The sequence below is a fragment of the Rhagoletis pomonella genome, unplaced genomic scaffold (assembly GCF_013731165.1).
Source record: "Rhagoletis pomonella isolate Grant_MI unplaced genomic scaffold, Rhpom_1.0 Rhpom_scaffold_00001, whole genome shotgun sequence".
Taxonomy (NCBI): domain Eukaryota; kingdom Metazoa; phylum Arthropoda; class Insecta; order Diptera; family Tephritidae; genus Rhagoletis; species Rhagoletis pomonella.
In genome coordinates this window covers 87335226-87350251 of record NW_023458555.1, presented here as the reverse complement: position 1 = coordinate 87350251, position 15026 = coordinate 87335226, and the positions used below count along the sequence as shown (strand labels likewise).

General features: G+C 33.9%; 1 protein-coding gene and 1 long non-coding RNA gene across 3 annotated transcripts in view; both read right to left on the bottom strand.

The window, feature by feature from the left end:
- The window catches only part of LOC118733890 (synaptosomal-associated protein 25-like), an 85375-nt gene that overhangs the window by 60267 nt on the left and 10082 nt on the right, over nucleotides 1-15026 (bottom strand). The window lies entirely within an intron of this gene.
- Nucleotides 10500-12131, bottom strand: LOC118748491. 2 transcript variants are annotated; one of them, XR_004994056.1, is made up of 3 exons: nucleotides 11745-12131; nucleotides 11548-11675; nucleotides 10500-11485 (listed from the first exon to the last, which is right to left on the bottom strand). It is a non-coding gene; the product is annotated as an uncharacterized LOC118748491 (long non-coding RNA). The 2 variants fall into 2 exon arrangements; XR_004994057.1 differs by having other exon boundaries at nucleotides 11783-12131.

The following is a 15026-nucleotide window of genomic DNA, read 5'->3' as shown; positions in this document are numbered from 1 at the left end:
AATCGATTACGCCACGTCTGTCTGTCCGTCCGTCTGTCCGTCTGTCCGTCCGTCCGTGTACACGATAGCTCGAGCAAAAATTGAGATATCTCAACGAAATTTGGTATGTAGGTTCCCTTAATCCAAGGTAGGTTGGTATTGAAAATGGGCGAAATCGGACTGTAACCACGCCCACTTCCCATATAACGGTAATTTCCAGAAATACGGAAACTACGATATTTTAGTAACTACTGAAGATAATTCACTCAAAATTGTTATTTACAATAATTTTTAGACAAAAAATAAGAATATTATAAATTTTTGCAAAATGGGCGTAGCCACGCCCACTTATGGTTACATGTGTATATCTTGGTACCGCTGCACCAATTTCTTCCAAACTTGGCACAGTTGTTGGCCTCGATACATCATACTAAATGGCCGAAAATTTAAAAAATCGGGCAATAACCACGTCTACCTCCCACATAACGGTAATTTTCAGAAATACGAAAGCTGCGATATTTTAGTAACTACTGAAGATAATTCACTCAAAATTGATATTTACAATGAGTTTTAGACGAAAAATAAGAATATTACAAAATCTTTGGGAAATGGGCGTAGCCACGCCCACTTATGGTTACATGTGTATATCTTGGTAACCGCTGCACCAATTTCTTCCAAACTTGGCACAGTTGTTGGTCCTGGTACAGCAATAACAATAACCACGCCCACATCCCATATAACGGTAATTTGGAGAAATACAAAATCTTCGATAAATCAGTAAATATTAAAGCTAATTTATTCAAAATTGATGGTTGCAACAATTCTTTACCAAGAAATACGCTTATGATAAAATTTTGGAAAATGGGCGTGGCACCGCCCACTTATGATCACATATTTGTATATCGGTAACCGTTCTACCAATTTGTACCAAACTCGGTGTGGTTATTGTGCTTACCACATAAAAGCAAAACGTTGAAAATAATTAAAATCGGACTAAAATTACGGCCACTTTTCATATAACGGTAAATTTCAGAAATGCTTGAAACTGGAATACTTCCAAATTTAAGGACGCTAATTTACTCAAAATTGATACACCCCGGCTTACCATCTAGCGGTAGATTTCGGAAAGGTGAAAAAACATATATTTAATACTTGCGCCGGGTATTTAATGTTCGGCTCCGCCCGAACTTAGACTTTCTTACTTGTTTTTTTTTTGTATTCTTGGGGCGTATATATAAAGGAGTAAATAAATATTTTGGTGTGTGCTCATGAGTTAGAGCTTATTGTTCCGAATGAGCGGGTCTTATGTGCTCATGGGTTAGAGCTTATGGCATTGAATGCGCGGGGTCTTATTTATTGCCCTCTATTTTCAAAGTTTTGCGCTTATTACCCAACGAAATATAGTTTCTTGCGCTATTACATTATCTTGTATATTTCGGACTCCGGGTCGGAGAATTTGTGGAAGTATGTCGCTTCCAATAACCAGATCTATGGGTGCTGGTTTGCTGAAATGGGGGTCAGCTAGTTCATGGGCACTAAACTGTTTAATAATTTCACGACTTACGGGGGAAGTCGCTAATTGCTCCGTTAACTGCTTGAGTATGACAGCTTTTGTATTTATTTTCCGCTTTGCCTTGCGGGTAGTTATATTTAGTTCGCATGCGTTCTTAGTGCGTTTTGAGTAACATCCACCAATATGAAAAACTTCCAACTGTGAATGTTCGGTTGGGAGTTTCAACTGAGTTGAAACTGTTATCATCGATGCTCTATTGTCACTATTGCAGTTGGGAGGAGAACTTCATTTTCATTGGCAATTCGGAGCGAGTTAACATGCGCGGAGTTTGAGCAGGTGGGTTGCTTATCCGACTTGTAGCTTGATAACTCTTGGGGGCAATCTTTGATGATCGCGTGCGCTGTGCTGTGTTGCGCTATTATTTTTTGAGTTTGCGCATTGGTTGGGTGGTGATCATAGGGGATCAGTTGCTCTTTATTTTGTGGGGCTGTGGTACTTTGGGTATGACCACAGCTATTTTCTTTTGTGCTAGCCTTTTTGGAATGGTCTTTATTTGAATGAACATGCAGTAACGAGTTATATCTTTTTTGACAGTACATGCATTTGAATGGCGACTTGCACTCTGTCAAGGTATGATTGAAGGCGAGGCAATTTCGGCATTATTTTTTAGATTTTACAAATTTTATGCGCCTTTATCTTGAGAATGTTTTAAATAGTGGGCATTTCTTCACGGGATGTAGTGTGTTGCATAAATAGCAAGAAAACACCAATTTGGAATTTGTTTCAAAGGCTTTTGTGTTACTGTCGGCTTTTATTAGAGCAGAATGTTTTGGGAATTTAATTTCTACCCTCACTAACACGTGAAACCTGGACGTTAGGAATTCGTCCATTTGAGACCATAAAGGAAGATCTCTTCTTGGGCGCAACGATTGCTCCCACAGTAAACGGGTATCTTTGGGCAATTTGGATACGCAAATATGTATAAGGATAGGGTCCCAGCTGTCCGTCAAAATCTTTAGAGTATTTAAAATGGACAGACATGTTTTGATTTTGCTTTGTAGATTTATAATATGTTCGCTATTTTATACGTGAATGCTGGGCTGATTCAGTAAGATTTGGATTTGATTGCCCACTAATATGCGTTTATTTTCGTAACGCTCGCTTAATGCTTGCCATGCGAGGTCAAAATTCTCGTCGCTAAGAGGGAATTGCTTGACAATTTGACCGGCTCGCCCTTTTGTTGTATACCGGAGATGGTATAATTTTTGAGCGGATGATAATTGGGGGTGGTTTATGTAGACGGCTGTAAACATATCTCGGAAAGATTACCATTCTTCATTACCACCGTGGAAAATCACTGTGTCACATGGCGGGAGTTGCAGATACATGTGAGGCTTTTCTTCTGTGTGCGAATGCTGTGCTTCTCGGGAGTGAGAGCTTGGGTGACTTATAGCTCGGATTAATTTGAGTTGATCTAAGATCTTCTAAGTCATTTCATAAGTATCAATACTAAATTGATACTTGCCTTCCGCCAACGCCAAAAAATCATTTGGAAGGTCTTCATCATCCTTTTGGAAAACTGAGTCATATGCGACTTGTAACCGCGCCCAGAGATTGTCAATAGTTTTTTTCTTTTATTTCGAGGGTCGACTCTGTGAATTCCTCTATGAGAGATGAGGTGAGTCTGGCACAATATCTCATGAAGCCCTAATTTTCAATGTTAAATTTTTGCGCACACGGGTCATGAGATTTTCGTTTTTCTGAGTTCTTTGCTTCGGCAGAAGTCTGAAGCTTTTTTTTGGGGCTTTGTTCAGTTGGCATTTTGAATTTAAAGACGATATATTTATTTTTAAATATTTTAATATTTAAAGGAGGCTCTTGGTTGAGCAATTTGTGGTTAATTGTGTTTTTTGTGGACTGTATGTATATTTGTAACCAGTGAACTTTACTACTGGGTTTTAATTTTTATTCTATATGTATGTTAATATATGTATATATATTCTTTTAAAAGTGGTTCGAAAGTGTTCGTTTTTGTCACTACATATTTTTAAGAAATGGTAAATTCGCTGTTCGGTTATTACCACCAAATTTACTACTGGGCTCACTTGCTTAATATGTGTATGTACATATGTAGGAGCGCAGCGCAATTGTTTCACTCCGTTTTGAAAATGCATACGTTTGTAAGTATGGTTATATATGCACACGATTATGTGAAAACTTCAGAAAAACTAAGTTCTTTAAAAGACCAAAAAATAGTTAGTACTGCTGGGAGCGCAGACTCTATATGTATGTATGTATGTATGTGCCTATGGTTGTGCAGTTGCAGTATAGATACTTACGGTAACCATCCGTCCTTTATTTTAAAGAACAGACCTTTATTTTAACACCCTGTGCTTTATATTTTTTGTCAAAATAAAGGACGCTATTTGTCCTTTATTTCTTAAACTGTCCTTTAAATTAGCTTTGGATTTTACAGAGGTCAATTTTTAAACATAGAATATGAAAAAATAAAAATGTCCATAATAAAACAGAATGAAAACCTTCGTCAGTTTGCTCGCACCCCACTTAAGGGTCACGAATCCTTGATAATACTGATAAGCGGAAATTTATGTAATTGAAAAAAAATTTTACTAATATTTAGACATTTTTCCAGAAAAATTATAATACTTTGATTCAAGTTTATTGTTGACAAAAGCATAGGGAAAGTTGTTCCCAGGATCGGGTTGCACGCTAAGTTTTCAGATCCACTGAAAAATAACAATAAACCTCCGCTCAATTATGATAAACTCATTGTGGCAACAAAGGATGGCGAAGTCCTTGATAGGGATTTGGTTTCATTTTTCGGAATCGGTTAAAATCCGGTTACAGAGCCTTTCGAGAAGAGGAACTTGTACAATTTAATAATATAATTAACTGGCAAATATTTGATCTAAATTACCATCATACAAGTTGTATGTTCGTATTCTAAAATCATTGGGAAAAATGTCCTTTATTTTACGTTCGTTAATATGGTCACCGTAAGTATACTGATAGCTGCACTGATTTTGGGGACGAAGAACACAGTATACCAATAGAAAAGGTTTTTGTTGTTCTGGCTGTTAATTTGGTCCCCATAAAGGACTTGAGGGTTGCGAGCAACTGTTTTTCCGCATTCAGGGTGCTGTGCAGCAAAATAATGTGGTGAAAAATTTTAACATCGGATAAATGGCGAGAGAAATATTGTTATGCGCTTTATAAGTAAACATGAACGTAATAAAATATTTTATACTTCAATCCAACTAATTAGCGCTATTTTTGCAATTCGAAATGATCTTAAAAATATTTGTTGTGAAATACGTACCTTATGAGTTAAATGGAAACTATCTTATATGTAAAAAAATATATTCCGATTTACTTCAAATAAATGATGTAAAATGTGTTATATATGGATCTAATTTTAATAATAAAATTTATTACTTTCATCTACATTGCTTTTATTGCAAGTTTTCACGTGTAGTTGCAGTTTTCTGCAATTGTCTCTGGCCGAATATACATGTTAAAGTCAAATAATTTCACAATTTGTACCCTATTAAAGGTTTATATTTTAATAAAATGTGATCAATTATTTAAGAATATATAAATTCCGATCAAACTATAGTACTGAATGCTTGACAAATAATTATTTAAATCAAATGATCAATAGTGAACGCACTCGGAGTGAATTTTGGAGCACGGAGCGAATTATGCATATTAAGACTAAATAATTTCTAACTTTCTAAAATATTATACGTTTATATTTCAATGTAATATGATTAATTACTGAAGAATATATAAACTCCGATCAAACTTCACTACTGAATGCTTGACAAACAATATTTGAATCAAAAGATCAATATTGAACGCGCTCGGAGCGAATTTTGGAACACGATATAAAATATGCATGTTAAGACTAAATAATTTCTTATAAGCTTATGGCCTTATTCATAAAAAAAGTAGCTTTAAAAAAGGTTTATAAACTGAAAAATGTATGAAATCGTCACTTTGTAAAGCTCTTTAAACCTACTTTATTTTTTATGAATAACACCATTATGTTTTAATATAATATAATTAACTACTGAAGAATATATTAACTCCGATCAAACTATAGTATTAATTGTATGACAAACTATTTAAATCAAATGATCAACAGTGAACGTGCTCGGAGAAAATTTTGGAACACTTCATAGAATATTTACAGAGGAACCAAATAATATAGGTAGAGATCAAAATGTATTTAACAAAGTGTGATTGAATTTGATATTGCTCTCAGAAGAACCATCCTATAAAGTCAAAATTGAAAAAAAAATTTTATGAATTTTGAATCGTTTGTTTATATTTTTTTACATAATAGTATCTTAAGAGAGCCGCACTGAGTTGTTAATAACAGCTTGTTTAATACACCCATGATACAAATATTTAAAGGTAAAACCGCTTGCTCAATTCGTCGGCCATCATTTATTTTTTGAAGTTTGTCTATTTTATAAAATTGAAATTTTGAGAGCAACTCAAATCTATACATATAATAAAATTGTAACAGGTCGATGTCTGTACATTATAGATATTAAAGAAAAATTAATGTGGGGGGTCTTTTTTAAAGCACCAGAAGCCAAATCAACCATTTTTAGAATTTTTGTCTGTCTGTCTGTCTGTCTGTCTGTCTGTCTGTCTGTCTGTCTGTCTGTATGTTTGTTCGCGCATCACTCGAAAACGAATGCATGGATTTGAATGCAGTTTTAACCGATGCATTGCTAGAGGTCTAACTTAAAATTTAGGAAGAAAAAAAATTAGAGAGTTGCCACCTGTTTGAAAATTGGAGTTTAAGTAAATTGATACGAAAAAATTAATATTGCAATATGGGCGTCAAAAGAAAGAGAATGAAGAAGGCTTACAGCCAAAAATATTTTTTTAGAGTTGCCACCTGTTTATAAATTTACATTAAATTTAATTTATAAGATAAGTTGAATATTGCAATATGGGTATCAAACTGAAAGGGTTTAGTAAATTATATTGCCGAAAATATTTTTAGGGGGGGCTGCCAACTGTTTGAAAAATTGTATTGTATTAAATTGATAAAATAAATGAAATCTATATCTACATCTATAAATCTATACATATAATAAAATTGTAACAGGTCGATGTCTGTACATTATAGATATTAAAGAAAAATTAATGTGGGGGGGTCTTTATTAGAGCACCAGAAGCCAAATCAACCATTTTTAGATTTTTTGTCTGTCTGTCTGTTTGTCTGTCTGTATGTTTGTTCGCGCATCACTCGAAAACAAATGCATGGATTTGAATGCAGTTTTCAACGATGTATTGCTAGAGGTCTAACTTAAAATATAGGAAGAAAAAAATTAGAGAGTTGCCACCTGTTTGAAAATCGGAGTTTAAGTAAATTGATAAGAAAAAATGAATATTGCAATATGGGCGTCAAAAGAACGAGGCTGAAGAAGGCTTACAGCCAAAAATATTTTTTAAAGTTGGCACCTGGTTGAAAATTTACATTTAATTTAATTTATGAAATAAATTGAATATTGCAATATGGGTATCAAACTGAAGGGGTTTAGGAGATTTTATTGCCGAAAATGGTTTTAGGGAGGGCTGCCACCTGTTTGAAAAATTTTATTGTATTAAATTGATAAAATAAATGAAATCTATATCTACATCTAGATATACATATAATAAAATTGTAACAGGTCGATGTCTGTACCTTATAGATATTAAAGAAAAATTAATATGGTGGGTTTTTATTAAAGCCACAGAAGCCAAATAAACAATTCTTAGAATTTTTGAATATCTGTCTGTCTGTATATTTGTACGCGCATCAGTCGAAAGCATGGAATTGAATGCAGTTTTCACCGTTGTATCGCTAGAGATTTAGCTTCCAATATAGAAGAAAAAATTAGAGAGTTGCCACCTGTGTTTAAAATTTCAGTTTAGGTCAATTAATACGGTAATGTGAATACTGCAATATGGCTGTTAAATGAAAGAAATTTACAAAGGCCTACAGCTGAAAATATGTTTGTGGAAGGTTGCCACCTATTTGAAAACTTTAATTTAATATAATTGATAGCATAAATTAAATATTGCAATATTGGCATCAAACTAAAGACGATAGGAAATTTTAATCCTGAAAATATTTTTAGGGGATTTGCCAACTGATTGAAAGATTGTATTCATTGAAATTTGTAAAATAAATGAAATATTGCAATACGAATATTAAACTAAAGAGGATTAGGAAGCTTACTTTTGAAAATATTCTTGAAGCGGGTTGCCACTTATTTGAAAACTTTAATTCAGTTAAATTTACTATATAAACTAAGTGTTGCCATATGGGTATCAAACGAGAGTACTTGAGAATAATAAAATTGCAACAGGCCGATATCTGTACATAATAGATGTTAAAGAAAAATTAATAGGGGGTTTATTAGATCAACAGAAGCCAAATCTAAAATTTCGGTATGTTTGTCTGTATGTTTGCAAACGCATCACGCAAAAGCTAATGTATGGAATTAAATGCAGTTTTGCTAGAGCTCTAATTGAAAATATAGAATCCATTTTTTTTTTTTTTTAGTTTATCGTCAATCATTATTCCTAGGTATTTGAACGTATTAACTTTTTCCAGTGCGTCGTTGTTTATATTTAGAGTTAGCAACGCACCGTTCTCAAAATTTCGCCTTGATATAACCACAAACTTAATTTTTTTTTATTTCTGTTTGGAAGGGTTTTCGCTAAAAAAAATTTAAACTTTTCGTTGTTGCTGCCAAAAAAATTAAGAATTAATCTGAGACGTTAAGTTTTACAATTTCATACAGTTCTCTTTACAATGCATTTCACTAAACTACTAAACGGCTGCATCGACTTGGTTCATATTTGGCAACACGTTGAAAATAAATATTCTGACCAAAAATTTACTCGGTATTTAGCTCGGGATATTCCTAAAATTCTTATACAGACTAAAACGTAAAAAACCAATATATCACTAAAACCAATTACGCTGGGGAACTGAAACTTAGCACTGATGCATATATTGCAAATGCATTGGGAAAGGGGGCGTGGCTCCTTCCTTCCATGCAAACTGAACTTCTCATATAGGTTATGTCTGGAACTGCTTACGCTAACGTCCTGAAATTCTACACAGCTACATATGTTATCAATACCGTAGTTATGGCGAAAAGTGATAATTATTGGAAAGGCTGGATCGATATACATTTACGTAAACGTGCAAGTATCACTCGATTGGGAACCATTTTCTCCTAGATTTATAAATCCCATTGAACTATTCTAACTTTGTCTTTAATTTTCAGTAAGGTAAAATTTTTATGAAAATTTTGAAGAATTTTTTTAAGTTTTTCACAAAGAATGGAGCTTTGCTTTTACGAGTTTCGCTATAAACTGTCCTATCTACATACCTATTTGCATAAAATGATAGCCGTTTTCGTTGTTCGGAATAAACTCAAAAAACACTGAATAGAGTTCCGTCAGATTGTCGGATTGTACTATAAAACTCGCTAGGTGGTGCTGGAGTAGAGTTATTTATAAAAATCGTATTTATTAACCGATTTCGTTCAAATTTTAAATGTGAGCTATGTACCTGTATGATAGAAAATTCTTTTGATAAAAATTTACCCGATTAGTGCCGCTGGAGTCAAGGTAGAAATTCATGACACGTATTCATTTTATGGTAAGCAATGGTTTTGCAGAAAATAAGCCCAATGGATGGCGCTGCAGCCGAAATGTATAGAAACCCCGTGTGGTTGGTCTGCTTTGGACCTATGTTTAAGTTATACGAATTTAGTTTTCAAATGTTTAAATGAAGCATGGGGTTAAGTTTTTCTGACGCCCTCATGCACGATCATGCGGTCTTGCATCTACCCTGAAATCAGTTCATAAATTTTACCACGAATTGTAAAAGTGGTGAATTAACAAGGAAAGATCACCGTAGGTATATCAACTGCTTCATTTGAAAGATACTTAAGAGATCACACTACTCATTTAGCAATGTACCGGAAAACTTTTCATCCTATGGGACAGCGAGGATTCTTGGCCTTCCTATAAAGAAAATGCACTTCTGTGCTCTTGAGTTTCCCTATAAGAACTTTTATTGGCATACGTAAGATCATACAAAAAGATTACGCATGATTGGCAGAGAACTCACAGGTGAAAATAAGACCATCAGTAAAGCTCATGACACCAAAAGGGATTGGTATTCCATATGGTATCACAGCGTTACTACTATTTGCCTATATGTGAGGAGGATACTGCGCCTTAGTGGTTTCAACTTAAATCAAAAACTTTGACTTTACAGACTAATTTTGTTTTTAAACGCTCTTTTGCATTGGCTAACGCAAAAGCTCTTATTAGGCGCCGCGAAGTAAGCGGGCATTGGCTAGTGCCAAATAAAAGTAAACCAAAAAAGAAATAGATGAAAATATTGAAGTTTTCATTTATTTGAGACTGAAAATGAGAATGTATTTGTGAGGTTGGAAATTTGAAAACATTTTTGTAATGTTAGCAAACTTCAAAAATGTTCAGGCTGCCTCTCAGCGGTTTTACCTTCAGATTTTTGTATCATGGATACACTTTGGTCGAGATATCACGAACAAGTTTTCCTTTGCTTATTTTTACTTAAAATCCTTAAATATGTATCTTGATTTCTGTAGAATTCGTATTCATTTTTTTAACGATTTAAAAAAAAGGGAGGACAGTCGGATCTACGTAACCAGAACGACCTGAATGAGCACTGAAGTCTGTTTTTTTTTTTTGCTCAAAATTACTTGTTATTATTCAGATACAGTTTCGCTACTATTTAGAGATTTCTCGACATACTTGTTCACATTTCCGGTTTTTATTATTTTTCTTATTAGTCATTTATATGTTTAGGACTTACTGTGGGTGCTTTAAGATTCATTTTGTAAATATGTATGTATATATAAAAAACAATTGCGATATTTTATTTTGTTTTAAATTATGAATTTTATTCGTGCAATTTTTTATGTTTAATAGTTTTGAGATTTTTTGGTTCTGTTGTATTCTTTTATTGCTAATCTTAAACTCTTACTTTAAGTTATAATGTTGAAGATATGCCTTCTGCCTTTGTCAAGCACTTAAGCTAGGTGCGAGAAATTTAGCATATGCGCGTAAGAGCATAGAGTAGGTATAGGGCTGTGCTGCCGCGATTCTCCAACATCTTGTCAAAGGAGAAAACATACTGGTGGCGGAATCCATCGTAGTCCGATTTTTCATAAAATCTACAAAAAAACGATCACTGAATCTGAACTGCTATGAACGTGTTTATTCAAAGCATGCACTGCGTTCGTAGCTACTCGAATTTAATAGCATTTTCGTAGATTTCACGAAAAATCGGACTACGATGGATTCTATGACAGCCTTGCTTAGTTCGTGCCAATATAGCAACTCAGTTACCAGGTTTCAGTTGCTAGTTGCCATCGGTAATACCATTTCAGCCACTGGCCAACCAACTGAAGTTCGGTTGTCCTCCGTAATCGACACATAAAATCGGAATCGAATATGCATGCACGTTCTGCAGAACGATAAATATTTTGTAAATATGTGCTCTGTCCGCTAACGAATTCCAGGCATGTGTGAAATATCGTATGTGAAGCCTCCGTCTGACTTAACGATTGTCAAGGGCATGCCAGAAGACGTTTCATCATATGTTTTCGACCATCGTCTTCTTCGAGTAAGTTCATCGATTCCAAAAACTTTACAACCTCTATGTGCCAGCAGCCCTTAGTGTTTTTGCCAATGACATGGCGCTATTGCACTGTTAATAACCAAATTTAGCCGCAGTTGCATTCACACGTGATATAACGGCTATTTTCGGCATATGGGAATGCCCAGGAGATGGCGTTTGTTCAGCTATCGAAATCATTACAACGACGGCGGTGGGCAGTACTGCTGGAACATATTTACCACACCAGTGTTTGTGGCGTTTTGTTCTGCAACAATAGCCTGCAATGATGACATGTCATATAATGTCGATGAACAAAGATATAAAATTGAAAACGACTAACCTTATTCCCGGCCGATTGGGAGACCACCCTTCGTCACGACCAGAACGCATTCACCAAGAGGAAAAACCGCAGGGATTGCAGTAGTTCTTGCAATCACCGTTGATGATGCTGTGCTTGTAACTAATAGTCTGAAAAGACAGAAAATTGCATTAATCAAATGTTAAACACATAAAAATAAATTTCAATAATTTGTTTACCATTTCACAAACCGAATTACCAAGAAATAGAAACTCACCGCGATGCGATACAGAAATAAAAACCAACAGGGGTGCATTTTCTTGGTAAACAACACAAGCGCTCAGAGCAATCTGATCCACAATTTTATTTTCTGAAAAATAAGACTTGAAAAGAGTTTTTAAACATGATTATCACATTATCTAATTAGCGCACACTATCGAGTTTATTTCTAGTAGAATATAATTGTATTATATCAGACTTTTTTTCAATGTTTTCTAATATTCGTTCTTTTGGAATGCAAAAGCAACCATGCGCTCAATTTCTTGTACGGAAATTTGGCCCCCATAAAGGACTTTCACCACGAAACAGCTACAAAAACAAAAACCTTTTCTACTGGTATACTGTGACGAAGAATAAGCGCAAACCGTAAGTTAAAAATATTTGTTAGCAAGCGACAATTCGTTTTTAACAGCTGTGCTTTGGAATGCACGCTAGTTTGGTTTGAGGAGGCGCTTTGTAATTATGCGCAATTAGATATAAATAGGCAGGTTAAAGGATCACCACGCATGTATGCATGTATGCCTGTATATACTACGTATGTATATTTGTGCGTTTGTATATTTAGGCGCTTACTGGGTAAGCTGAACTGAGTTTATATTATTTACTGTGACAATAGAGCAAACTTTTTATTTCTTTCATTTTTATATGTATGTTCATTAAACTGCATCACTCACCATACAAAAAAAAATCGGTACTATTTTTCCATTGGAACTATAAAATCTATTATTTTTTAAGACGTCCACCAAAATATTTCGGAAAAATATTAAGATTTAATGAGCTGGACCGATTTGAAAATACCTCCAAAAATGGAGTTTTTTATGAATAAAAATAGTTTCTTAAAGATTTTTTTTTGAAAAAATCCCCTCAAATGACAAAACGGTTTAAGCTTAAAATATTTGCATAAAAATATTTAAAAAAAAAACTAAAAAAAAAGTTTGAACGGAATCGTAATGATGAGATTTTTGATGCTGTTTTTTTTAACTTTTTTCAAAGATTAGTATAGGAAAAACTTGAATAACTGAACCTAACCTCTTCCGATTTAGACTTAGGAGGTATCATTGGAAAGGTATTTTCTCACCCTTTTTATTTCTTTGCTAATAAACTCATTCAAAGGATGAAAGAGAAAGGTAGGATGAACGAACGTCAGATGAATTAAGATGTGTTGGTATTTGAAAAAAAAAAAAAAGGGACACGAATGTTTTTTTTTTGACAGAAATAAAAACAGTGTGAAAATACCTTTCTACTGAGATCCCATAAGTCTAAATCAGAATAGTTTTAGCCCAGTTATTCAAGTTTTTCGTACACCTTCAAAGATTGGTAACAGCATCAAAAATCTCATTCTTACGATTCCGTTGAAAAGATTTTTAAATATTTGTATGCAGATTTTTTAAGCTTAATCTAATTTGTCATCTGAGGGGACTTTTTTCAAAAAGTTCTTTAAGAAACTATCTTTATTCATAAGAAACTTCATTTTTGGAGGTATTTTCAAATCGGCCCAGCTCGCTTAAATCTTAATAGATTTCCGAAATATTTTGGTGGACATCTTAAAATATAATATATTTTGTAATCCCGGCGGAAAACCCGCAACTTTTTTTAGTGATGCAGTCTAATGTTCATATATGAACGTTTGTAAGGGGCTTAAAAATTTTGTATGGATTGAAAGTTTCTACTGTCTTGTGTTTCTTACTTCCCTTTACTTTTTCCGCTTTTATCGCTCTTTAGTTGTTATTGCTGCTGGCGCCAATGTCGATCCTTGCTTTCGTGTACTGCTTTTGCTCACGTACTGTTGGTGTTAGGTACAGATAATGCTGTTGCCCTGGTAGGTGTTAGCTTAATGCCACCGCACACTGCTTATTTTTGTTAGTCCGCGATTTTATTTTATTTTTCAGTCTTTTTTGATTTTTGGTCACCTTCTTAACTCTTAATGTTTTGTACATGTTTAAGCTTTGAAGTTATTAAATGTTTGCATGTATATGTACGTACACTTTTAAGTGACCCAGTCTAAAGTTCACTTCACTTTTTGTTTGTGTTTTGTAAATTGTATTTATTTTCACAGGTGCCTTTCTGTATGGCGAAGAAGGACCATAGCAACGCGAGAAGGGATTCCTCGCGCTTTATTAAAAAAATCACTCGCGTTTTTTTTAAACGTTATAAATGATTTATTTGACAACTAAATGATGTTTAAGTACATATATACGGAATGAAAATATATGTTAATTACGTCCGGGATTCTGTGGTGGCCGTTTTCCCGTGTGCGCTCAGTTAGACGGTTGATATCGGAGTGTTTTTTCCATTTCTCTTGTGCTTTCACCAAAGAGTGATGGTAATGACAGCGTGATTAGGATTAGGGTGTGCACATTTTAATCAACGATTAAACAAACCGATTTTTCAAAAACTGCGTTGAAAGTCTTGATCATGATACAAAAAAAATTTAGTTCCATTGTCACTTTTTCGTCGCCATAATAACAACCTGACAATTAAGTAGATTGTGACATTTCGTGCTCCCATACCCAATGTCTAAAATCCTCCAAATTGTGTTATTATTTTTTTGTTTATTTACTAACATTTTGTTCTTATACTATGTCTCCATTATGAGATTTAATGAAGATTTAGCCCTCTGACGAGATTTGACGTTAAATCTTTTGAGATTTGTCATATAAAAATTAAATCTCGAAAGGTAGTAGATTTAAGTTAAATCTTCGTCAAATCTTCAATAATATTGATCAATAAGTACAATTTGTTGGATGTGGCAACCACAAATTCACATGCCATAAGTCAAATGACATTTGTGTTTTCAATATACAGTTGAGGACATTGAAATCTGGCCTATCATAAAAACATGAATTTTCGTATTTTTAGGGATTTTTATATTTTTTTGTTAGTTTGGGAGGAAAATTAGTAATACATATTTACATAACTTTGGTTGTAATAGATTAAGAAAATATTATTTTAAAAACTAAAAATTTAGAAGAAATGTTTTATAGTAATATCATGCAGAGTCTTCTCCGCTTTCTATAAGTCATTTACGCGCTGCGAAAAAAAATTTATAAATTTCGGTAATGGTTCTGCTTCGATAACATTGCACCGAACATCCTCTAGAACTCAGTTCGTATTCATGATATGCCAAAGGCCCACGATTGGATTTTCGGTTCCCTCCTATGAACAAGAGAGTTCTACAAAAATTTTTCTTTCCGTAAATGTTTTTTACCGTTTTGATAATTTTTCTTAAATTCGGGAAAATG